At 51.3% G+C, this 10,989-nt stretch overlaps 1 long non-coding RNA gene across 1 annotated transcript; it reads left to right on the top strand.

The window, feature by feature from the left end:
- Positions 1-9,109, top strand: LOC122388130. The gene is made up of 4 exons (XR_006257737.1): positions 1-431; positions 6,033-6,162; positions 6,748-7,683; positions 8,609-9,109. It is a non-coding gene; the product is annotated as an uncharacterized LOC122388130 (long non-coding RNA).
- The last annotated feature ends 1,880 nt before the right edge of the window (positions 9,110-10,989 follow it).

Here is a 10,989-nt window from a genome sequence, read left to right as displayed (position 1 = left end):
CTCGCTGTCCATGAATTCCTAATAGCAGTTTCGGGCATTATCATGGACGATGAAGCGATATACCAATCATCCGAAATGCATGGACGCGCCCGTTCGTCCTTGAGAATACTCCTATGTAAAATGCTATCCTAGATTAGTGTGTTTTTTCACCACCACGTGGCGATAGCATCGCCCTTTTAGAGCGACATTTTGATTGGTTGGCATTTTTGTAAGACCGGTTCTGATTGGTCGTCCATGAAAAGAAGTCAGTTCTCACTAATCGTCAGCTGTTGCAAGGCTTGAAGCCGTTGGTAAGCAACATCGGCGGCGCCGAGAAAGTTCTCGCGGCAATTTCCATGTCCGTTTTTCTGTGTTGGAAGAGTCGTGTCGCGTTTGGTTGGCGTTTGGATTGTGCTCTAGGCGAGTGGATAACGATGGGTGGAAATAGAAAGGTAAGCATTCGGCTGTATGGCATACTTCTATGTCTTTTTGTATTTTGTATTGTTGCCCCACTTTTCTAAGCCCTGAGCATGGCCACAGCATTAGACTTAGGCATGCCATGTTTGTCAAGCTTGATTTTCCTGTGCTTGAATGAGATGACCTTTTCCTAATGATAAATAGACTACCACTGTCAATATATTGACATGCTGTTCTATATTTGTACACTAATAGGGGCTGTTGAGCTGAGCCTGCTCAAGACAGTCACAGTCACAGTTATGAATCCTTAAAATCTAGTTTTGTTGCAAGAACAGCATTATCTTGCTTATGCTCCAAAGTCAGTTTGGAATATTTGGGGAAAATCAATCAATTTACCAACCTCTTAGGCAGAGTCACAAAGTTAAACACTGCAGACGGCACAGGTCTGCAGCGTTGCCAGCTACTGAGTGTTCCTTTACTTTTATATATAGATGTTATATTGCCTATCAGTGGTGCTGATCTATCTGATTACCTACAAAAGAAAATGTTATTAGCCATTTTATTGTCAAGAAATAATAAACTGTAGCCATGTGTAGTACCTACACTAGACATAATTCCGAATGCCATTTCCGAAGTCCTGGTTGGTAGGGTCTAGACCATCTTGGCTCAATTTTTTGAAGGTAATATCCAGAGTAGATTAGAGCAATGAAAATGTGATTTTTTTCCCAGAGGCATACATAGTTAAATTTCATCACTGTCCAATTGTGTTGTTGCGCATGGTCATTGGCTGGCCTGTGCTCTTTATGATAAAGGGGAAAAATCATACATTGTTTTATAAATTATAAAATCCTCAAATTCTGCCTGAGGTGTCAATTGATAGTTTTAAGGATTTTGGAGTCCCCGGCACCTAATTTTGATAGGTACCTACTATGCTGCGGATTTTTGCTGGACATTGTATGGAAATGTTAATTTGGAGATTGCATAAGCATGTATCAATGTGATCATTTATGGGTGTATCCATTTTTAAATCTGAATTAATAGAGTATTTTTGGTATGTGGCAGCTGTGCTGTTTGACAACCTTGCTTTGACTTTTGTCAATTCTCTATATTCAGAGACATGGTTGATCACCATGGTTGATGATATTTACCTTTTTATAAAATTATTTGCATTTAACTTGGCAGATTTCTTTTATTCTGCCTCATAGGTATGTTTTATGTATATAATCCAACATTGCAGCTACTGTTTTACCTCATAACTATTACAGACATTGCATAACTATTAGTGCTTCCACCCATGAAGACTCAGCTGAGACAGACTCAGATGAATAGATAGGCTTTGTCACCAACCATTAGTCACACTTCATTTCCCTGCTTCCCCCAGTTGCAGGGGCACAGTTGGTGGATGAGTTTGCTGACCTGCTGCTGTTACTGAAAAGGCACAATAGCCTTGTATGAAATGCAAGCTTGTAACTTAGGTGAATGTCCATGGCCATGCTCTGGTCAAAGTGTTTCCTCTCTTTTGTGAATTTACTCATCTTCACCCAGCATCTGTGTCATAAAAAGCAGAAACACTTAATGCTGTAAAATCTGCAGGTTGACATTGCAATGAGAACCACAAATATTAATCTATACCTACCACATCTACCTACCTAATTTTGAGCTAAAATTCCGCAAATTTGAAAATTAAAATGAAGTGGAACCTGTGGAATGAAATTTGGGATTTTTAAAGTCTTCCATGAGTTTGAAAATTGAAATCAACTTGGCTGTGGCAACTGTCAAGTAGCTTCTGAACTGCGCCAGTTAGTTTTACAGAAGAGCGGCTTTCAAGGGCCACTTCCTTGGACATTTCAAAACAATTCATCCAGTTAAAACATCAAATGACCATAATTTTTCCGTTCCTGTTGCCAGACTGGAAAAAATACACGTGATGCCGAATATGTCCGGCGTGGTGGCGGGGATTGCGCCGAAAATTTCAGCTCCGGCGTAACTTCGCATGCGTCGAATTCAGCGCATGGCGGCCGCTAAGTTTTCGGAGCAGGGCGGCCGCAGAATTTTTTCGGCGAATGGCGGTCAGCGAATTTTTCGCCACGCTTGTCAGTCTAGCAGCAGATTCACCTGCGGGCGGCTCTGGAGAGGGTTTGGGATGGGACGTCCCCCGCCTCGGTCGTCGTGTGCTTCGACTTGCGAGCCGCCCTGAGTCTATTCAGGGGGGGGAGCTTCCGCCCAGGTGAGGCCTCCACCCTCGGCGCGGAGATAGGCATGGAAGACCTTGTTAAACATGGCCGAGCGTCGTGAAGTAATCCTGCAGTGGGTTCCAGGCTCCTGCCCACTGCAGGATCGAGGGGAATGAGAGCACGAACGACGTGGCGAAACAAGCGGTCGCCCCGCCCTCGGACGCCCGCTCGCTACCCGGGCGGTTCATTGTGCGGCCTTGTTGTTGTTGTTGTTGTTGTTGTTCCCTCCAGCCGCGTTACCGCGGTGTAGCCGTGCGGCTCTGGAGGTCCCTCACGGCGGCCGCCAGGGCCGCCACCTCTCCGTCGTCGCGGACGTCTTCCGGGCTCGGGAAAATCGTCCCGTACCTCCGGAGACGCTAGCCCATGAGGGCCGGGCACCGGAAGAAGAGGTGCCGGGGCGTGTCGGCCTCCTCCCGGCACACGGTGCACCGGCCCGCCGCACAGTCAGGGCACAGTCAGGGCACTGGCGGCAATCTTCGGAAGAGTTCCGTCCAATCCGGTGGAGGTATTGGCGGGAGCCCGACCAGTGGCCCGCGCGAAGTTGATGGACGTCGACGGCCGACGATCTGTCCCCCGTCGCGACCGGTAGCGGCAGCCGGTTCCCCATCAGGGTCCGGTACCAGCCCTCCGGCCAGACGGCGGTGGTGCGGTCGCGGGCCATTCTGACGGCCGCACGGTGGGCGGTAGCAACGTCCACCGGGACCGCCGCCTGGGGGAGCGCGGCCGCCTTCTGGGCGATCTGGTCGGCGCGCTCGTTACCGTCGACGCCGCAATGGGACGGCACCCACTGCAGGTGGATCCGGCGGGACGGACCGGCCAGGGCCGCTAGTTCGGTCCAGATGGCGGCTCCTAGCAGGGTCTTCTGGGACGCCGGGAGGCCTCGCGTCAATGGTGCAGCAACTGGTCCGAGTCACTATTCAAGCCACTCTTCGGGAGCACGCACCAGTCCCCATCCTCTGAGAGGACCGGGGGGACGCCGTTTCGGTGCACCACATGAGGGCAGGCCACTGGGGCCGCTCGCTCCAGTACGTACACCAAATCGGCCGTCTCCCCTCCGCGGCAGGCCAACAGTGCCTGGACAAGCGGTGCCCCGCTGCGCTCTGCGCCGTGTGCCGAGAAGAGTTTTATGTCCTGGAGCTTGTGCTGCTTCGCTGCCCGGCCCTCGCTGGCACCCGCAAGTCTCGAACACACCGCTCCACCTATTTTTATGACCCCGCAACTTCCGGCCCGGCCCTTGCCGTGCCACGTGGAAAGTCATGGGTGTCAATGTTGATCCGCTCAAGTGATGTATTTTTAGGCTTGTTTAGAGCCTGGAGGCTTATTTTTAGAGATCTCCGCAGCCGCTAGGTCGATCAATTCACGGTCATTTATGTCATTATGTCAGGTAGTTGCATCCCTTCTACCAAAACCCTATCGGAATACTCTCGATGCATCTAATTGCTCTCCTCGGTCCTCCGACGGCTAAGCCCTCAGAAACCATCAGAGGCCATCTCGAGGACCTCGCCAGCCGTTTTAAGCCCTTATGCAGAACTGGGCTCTCGGAGAAGACCCTTAGAGGCCGGCACGAGGCCTTCAAAGGCCGGTATAGGCTTCTAGATGTTCCCTGGGTTCCATGAGGTCAGCAGGGGCCTCTTAAGGCCATCGTTCGTAGGGCCCTGAGGCCAGCGCAGGCGCGGATACAAGGGGGGGGGGCCATGGGGGCCATGGCCCCCCCCCCCCTTGGCCGATTTTTTTTCAAAAATAAAATAAAAAGTTAAAAAGCTGAAAAGGGGGCCTCCTGAAAATAAAGTGGCTATTCATGTTGAGATGTTGCCTGAACAGCTAGATAAGCTCAATAGACGCAGTTTTTTTTGGGGGGGGCCAACAAGTGGGAAGATGGGCCTCCAACAGGTGGGATTATGGGGGCCTCCTGGTTTCTAATGGCCCCTCCCTTGGAGATTTTCTGGATCCGCCCCTGGGCCAGCGTGGGTTCATCTGTTCGTATGGGGCCTTCAAAGGCCAGCATGAGACCTCAGAGGTCGGAGTGAGGTCTCTGAGGACGACATGGAGCCATCAGGGGCCAGAGCAGGTGTCATAACTCGAGTTGGGACCTCTTAAAGCTTAGGGCATCAGCTCTCAACCAGCAAAGGGCCCCTAAGAGATCGATATTGGCTCCGTTAGGGCGACCTGAGGCTCTTAGACCTATACTGACTGCTGAGGCTTAAAATCGACCAGCTTAGTCCTTAATGACCTAAGAACCAGGGGGCCGACGTGAAGCCTCCAAAGACTGCGTGGGATCCTCAGAGATCGACCACTTGGAGCTCTTAGAGACCGGCGTAAGGGCACTGACAAGCGTGGCTCCTCAGTGACCAGCATGGCCCCTAGCAGTGTGTGCAGAAGCCTGTAGACTGTAGAGCCTAGAGGTCACCAGAAATCTCACCAATGCCCACCATAAGTTTTTGACAGTAACTTTTGATGGAGACATGATGATGACAGTGTGATGAAAGCATCTGCAATTTTCAATGCGTTCGGCTCAGCAAAGCAGATTTATTTTTATTTTATTTGCAGCAAAGCATGGGTTTTTCGGTCCTCTGGCCACTGTTGTCTAATCTTTTCTTTCACTGCTATCATACGCCTCGCCTCGTATTCAACGTAATACTGCCCTCTTTTGTTGCTTCTGATATGGTTTCCTACATTGAGTGAAGGAAATTTGCGCTCGTTAACTTTAACGCTGTAGATACAAAAAGGAAATCTTCATCGAATTTCGAAGGGAAGCCGAACCTGAAGAATCGTCAAGTTTTGGTGTTCACTGTTCAGGGTGCCGAGTGGTATATACAGGCGCAAAAGTTCATCAAAAAATGGGGGAGTTAACATTGCTGCCCCCCACCTCCGAAAGTGGGGGGGGGGCATGGCCCTCCGGTCGCCCCCTTTCCCCCTGTCCCCACGCCTATGTAAAACTCAGCTCCGGTTTGTGAGAACAGAAAGGTTAATGACCCAAAAAGTGAAATATCAATGGAACTGCATGTTGTTTTCCATCAAAATTTTCAATTTATAGCACATTGAGTTGAAGAGACCGCTGACCGGTTCAGTCAGAGACTTGCTCATGTGATAAGCTTTTGTCAAAGAGCCCATCCGAGCCCAAGAGGCTGAAGCCCAGTTTCAGAGTATTCAGGCTAAGCAGAAACTCAGCTCATGCCCGGTACAAAGATACCTACTCAGACTCAAGGTCAATGGTCATGTTTGAATTTTGATGGCATTTTCATGACAACATAGTGATGCAGGCCACATAAGCCATATTTCCATTTTTGGGAGTCAAATGTTGATGGCATTTTCATAACTGTATGGTGATGCCCGCCATATAGGTAAGTAATGCATCATCCCTTAGGATTTTGCTATTCTTTAACATTTTTTTCCTCGTTGCAGGATGCGACCTCCAGAAAAATGAACCTTCAGTGCACAAGGGATTCCAGAGAAAAACTGTTCGCGCGCGCTCATACAGGCGACGCCGTCGCCATCACCAACAGTCTCGCGCTCGGACGCCCATCGGATACAGGTGTGTCGGGTCTGGGGGGCTTGCTTGCTACGGACGAGGGAACCCGCACACAAGAACTGAAGAGAGGACGGCAGGAAGGTACAGGCCTGTGTGTGTGTGTGGGGGGGGGGGTAGTTACAGGGAAAACGTTTGTGCACAGCAACCGCCGCTTCTTATAGTGCATCAAACTTCAAAGTAAAGGCATGGGAAACTGGTAAAATGTTATTGATTTACTCAAAATACTGATAATTGACCTGACCTGTGTGTTCTGGTGTTCAGATTAAGCTATAGAATGTCAAGGGTGATCTGGAGCTGGCCGAGCTGGCTACGGCCGTGGTCCCGAAGGTGGGCGCCGACGGGGAGGGCGACGCGCAGGTCCACCGCCAGTGACAGAAACGTCTAAAATTTGACCCAGTCCAATCCCCGTGTCAGGTCGGTATTTGACCCAGCCCCCACCCCTTGTCAGCTCGGTGTTCGACCCAGCCGTTCATCCTGTGTCAGCTCAGTGTTTGAACCAGTACCCTGTCTCTTGTCAGATCGGTATTAAACCTAACTACTCCCCGTGTCAGCCTGTATTAACCCAGCTCCACCCCTGTGTGATGCCAGACGGAGGAGAGTGAGGCGCTGGACGAGCCTGTCTCTTGCCGTGCTGAAGACGCTGCGTCGGAAGACCTCTGACTCCGTCCAGCTGGCCGACGGGCGAGTGCCTACACAGCAGCTCGCTGGCGCCGCCGTTGCGCGCGCGCGTCCAGACGGCAGTGGGCCCGCGGGCCAGCCTCGCAGCATCTGTAGTGGCCGTGCTGCGCGGAGGAATGCATCCGGGAGCTGCTGGATGAGGCCGTCTGGATCTGTTCGGACGGGCCGGCGGAGGATGGTTTGGCGGCGGTGGCTCCCTGCTCCGCTTACCAGATGGAGACGACTGGGTTATACGGGTTCCGGCGGGCCGCTTCTGCTCCAGTGCGCGCGCGGAGCTCACCGCGCCCCCGCCCCGGTCCAAGCCGCTACCAGATGGAGACGACTGGGACATATGGGTCCCGGCGGGCCGCTTCTGCTCCAGTGCGCGCGCGGAGCTCACGGCGCCCCCGCTCCGGTCCGAGCTGCTACCAGGGAGAAGGCTGTTACACTTATCAGCGCTGGTCGGGCCACTGGGGATGATCGGGGCAGCATCTCCACCGGATTGAAAGAAGGCCAACGTCCGAGTGCGCCCAGTGCAGTCAGCAGTGACACCGAATGTCCAACAGGCCGCTGCCTGGTCTGCGGCGAAGCAGCAGACAATTAGGCGCACGTGTTGCTGGAGTGTCCGTGCTTTTACGGCCCCCGGCTCCGTGCGCGGGGAAACATCGTCGGCGCGGCCCACGATGTCGAACGCGACGACATGGTGGCGATCTTGGTCGCCGGCTACGAGGCCCACAAGAGCCTTGTTTTGGCTACGGCGGCAGCTTTGGGGACACCACAACAGCTGACGGCGGCCGCGGCTCCAGAGATGCGCACCTGCGGGCAGGGCGGCCACTGATCTACATCTCAGCTGATTATACTGAACAGGTGGGTACTAGGTGTGGGGGGGGGGGTGCCGATGGAAGCTATGTACGGCCCTCCAGGTATTTAGTGGTTGGTTGCAAACATCACAAGAAGCGATCTGCATTGATGAGTACGTCTAATGGCTGTTGAAAACCATTGCTGAAGTGTGTCCACGAACCCTCTTCTCATTTATATTAAGTCATTTTACAGGAGTGTCTCTGTCATTCAAAGTTATTACACCAAAAGCACATAGGCTAACCAACCACTCTTTTGCTGGAGGGCCGTACGTCATGGTCGCTCTGATATGGCTGTTGAACTGGCTTGGCTGATAGTGCATCTGCAGGGTCAGCGGGGAATTGGTCTCCCGAGCCTCGTATAGCAGTTGTGCGGCAATTATGTGCCGTACCATGAACCGCTAACGACGTGTTCTTGGTAATTTGTGATACTTTATAGTGTCTCGTACTACTAGCTTGGCCTTTTTCCGTGTCCGTGCTGTCAGTAATTATCTTTCCTAATATCAGCTACCTTTTGCATTAGCTCCTGTGGTGACTTACTCTCTGACATTCCCTTTTCGGCCTGTCGAGTAACCGCCTATGCGTTGAAAGCTCGGTGTTCGCCCAGCCCTCTCCCCGTGTTTGCTCGGTGTTTGACCCGGCCCCCTCCATCGTGTCAGGTCGGTATTAGACCTAACTACTCCCACGTGCCAGCTCGGTGTTCGATCTAACCTCTCTTCTGTGTCAGCCTGATGTCTTACCCAGACCCCTCCCCGTGTCAGATCGGTATTTGACCCAGCCCCCACCCCTTGTCAGCTCGGTGTTCGACCCAGCCGTTCCTCCTGTGTCAGCTCAGTGTTTGACCCATTACCCTCTCTCTTGCCAGATCGGTATTAAACCTAACTACTCCCCGTGTCAGCCTGTATTAACCCAGCCCCACCCCTGTGTGATGCCAGACGGAGGAGACTGAGGCGCTGGACAACGAGTCTGTCTCTGGCCGTACTGAAGACGCTGCATCGGAAGACCGTCAGTTCTGGTTGGGAATCTGGCTGCTCTGACTCCGTCCAGCTGGCCGACGAGTGCGTGCCAAGACAGCCGCCGCCGCCGCCGCGCGCGCGCCAAGACGGCCGTCTACCGGCGCCGATGCCGCCACGCGCACGCTAGACGCCCGTCCACTGGTGCCACCGCCCCACGCGCGCGCACAGTCGGCAGCCGCCGCGTGTGCGTGCCCGCCCAGAATATGCGCTCTGCCGCCGTTGACTGCGGCTCGAGATTCATGTTCAAGGTTTAGGCATACACTCATGTTAATTGTCTACATTCATGAAGGTGCGTGGTGACAAAGATGCCTCGTCTGTGGCAGCGGATTTGCTTGTTCCGCCTCAACATGTGCAAAGTTGTTATGTAAACTGATGCGCTCGGCATTCGCCGTCCGCTCGCGCTGGTGGCGCGCGAACGAATGACCTGGCCCTGTTCATGGCTCATGCGGACCTGACGAGCGGCGGTATGACGCAATCACATAGACGGATTACCTTTCACCGCGAAGAAAATCATTATCAGCTGGCTTAAAATTATGCAATTGTTTGCCCTCAGTTCGCCAGGTAATATCATTCTTTGATCATTCATGCTGTCTTGCGAGGCTGATATTTGATAATATATAGTGTGAAGCGTTCCATTTTTTTCTTATTTCAAAACTCATCTGTGTTCTCGCAACAATAATCAACCGAGTCTTTTCTGTTCTGAAGAATTTGGAAGCTGAGCGAGACTTAAGCAATACATTTGAATAATTCGAACAGTCGATAGTAAGTGTATTCATGCCCATGTGATATGACCTCATTTAACTCTTTAGCAGCTACTTTCTTGCTCTTTGACGGGGTGATCGGTGCCGACAATTCACGCTTCACTCGAGTTCATCATTCCGAACAATCATCAGATCTCCACACATTTTTATATAAAATTTGCACACATTTTAGTGTTTATATGTTTGTGTATAGTGTGTAGGGAGGGGGAGGGGCTCTAAATAGCCCTCCTCCCTGTCAGGCGCGGTTTAACTAACGCTCGCCGGCCAAATGATGGGGGGGAGCGCCGCGCCTTTTATATTTTTTTTTACGATAGCTCGGGACACGCTGGAGATAGAGAGCTGGACCTTAGCATACCTGACATTTGATTCAACCCGAATCTTGTGACATCATCCGCATTTTCAGGTCAGGTCAAGTCAATGACCTACGACATAAGTGAGCATCTGCACGGTCCTAAAATGTCGCAACTTCGCAACGATCTCAGTGCCAGAGGAGCTTTCAAAGGGAGATGAAACTTACAGTGCCTAATGGCTAATATCATCTAGAGGCCTCACACCTTGTACATCTCGGATTTTTCCTAAAGGTCACATGAGTTCAGGTTATTTATTAGGGCCGAAAAGGTGGGGGGGGGGTCGTACCAACGATATGTAGAAAAACAATGTGGTCTGGCGAGGGTTAAATTACGCGCATGACATACAATCTAATGGCGATAAAACACGATTAAAGGTGATACTAGAACGGGTTCATGCTTTCGAATCGAGTAAGCGAATAAAAACGTGCTTACATGGACTGTGTTAAGCTCCGCCCACAAGTCCATGGATATATGAAAATAACTCATAGAGAAATTAGGCTCCGCCCACTGTCCATGCAAACACCCTTATCACATCTTTTTTTGGTCCATGTATGTCGGTCGAATTCTCTACCCTTAAACACGTCAATTTCGGCACAGAATCGGGCTAGTAACAAGCGGGCAACTTCGCTTGTTGTCATGTCAAGAGGGCATCGTCGAAAATTCAACGGCAACGGCGTGACACCGAAAAACGTGGACGTCCCTGTAAACACGGACTTTACTTCCGTCCATGCATATACGAATTTCGAGAATGGGTGTCTTAGATCATCGCTTGAACTTCCAGGTCAGGTCAATTACCCAAAAGTCGGGTAAATCGGGACCTGTTAGAAAGTCGTAAAGCGTGGCTGCTATGGGGTTTTTCGGGGTGCTGATCACGAATATCATGTTAGTTTTGATCACAGATGATGTCTTCATGCATTTAGGCCAGGTCGGGTCAGGTCAGGTCAGGTCAACCAGTAAGGGTATTCGTAGTAAGTGGCAACCGCCTCTGACAGCTTCGTAACATGTTACGAAGGCACCATAACTACTTCGTAAATGTTCATATGGTTGCTAAATTCGAAATTAGCTCTAAAAACTGGCCTAGAAACATGTAAAACTCCAAAAAGTCAACCGAGGACAACAAATGTCAATGACCTAACCTACCTTCCAGTGACCTTGACACCCACCCTAATGCATGGGAGCAACATCATAT

The sequence above is a fragment of the Amphibalanus amphitrite genome, unplaced genomic scaffold (assembly GCF_019059575.1).
Source record: "Amphibalanus amphitrite isolate SeventyFive unplaced genomic scaffold, NRLGWU_Aamphi_draft 000309F_arrow, whole genome shotgun sequence".
Lineage (NCBI taxonomy): Eukaryota > Metazoa > Arthropoda > Thecostraca > Balanomorpha > Balanidae > Amphibalanus > Amphibalanus amphitrite.
The sequence above is the reverse complement of the archived record's forward strand: the minus strand, read 5'-3'. Positions and strand labels throughout refer to the sequence as shown.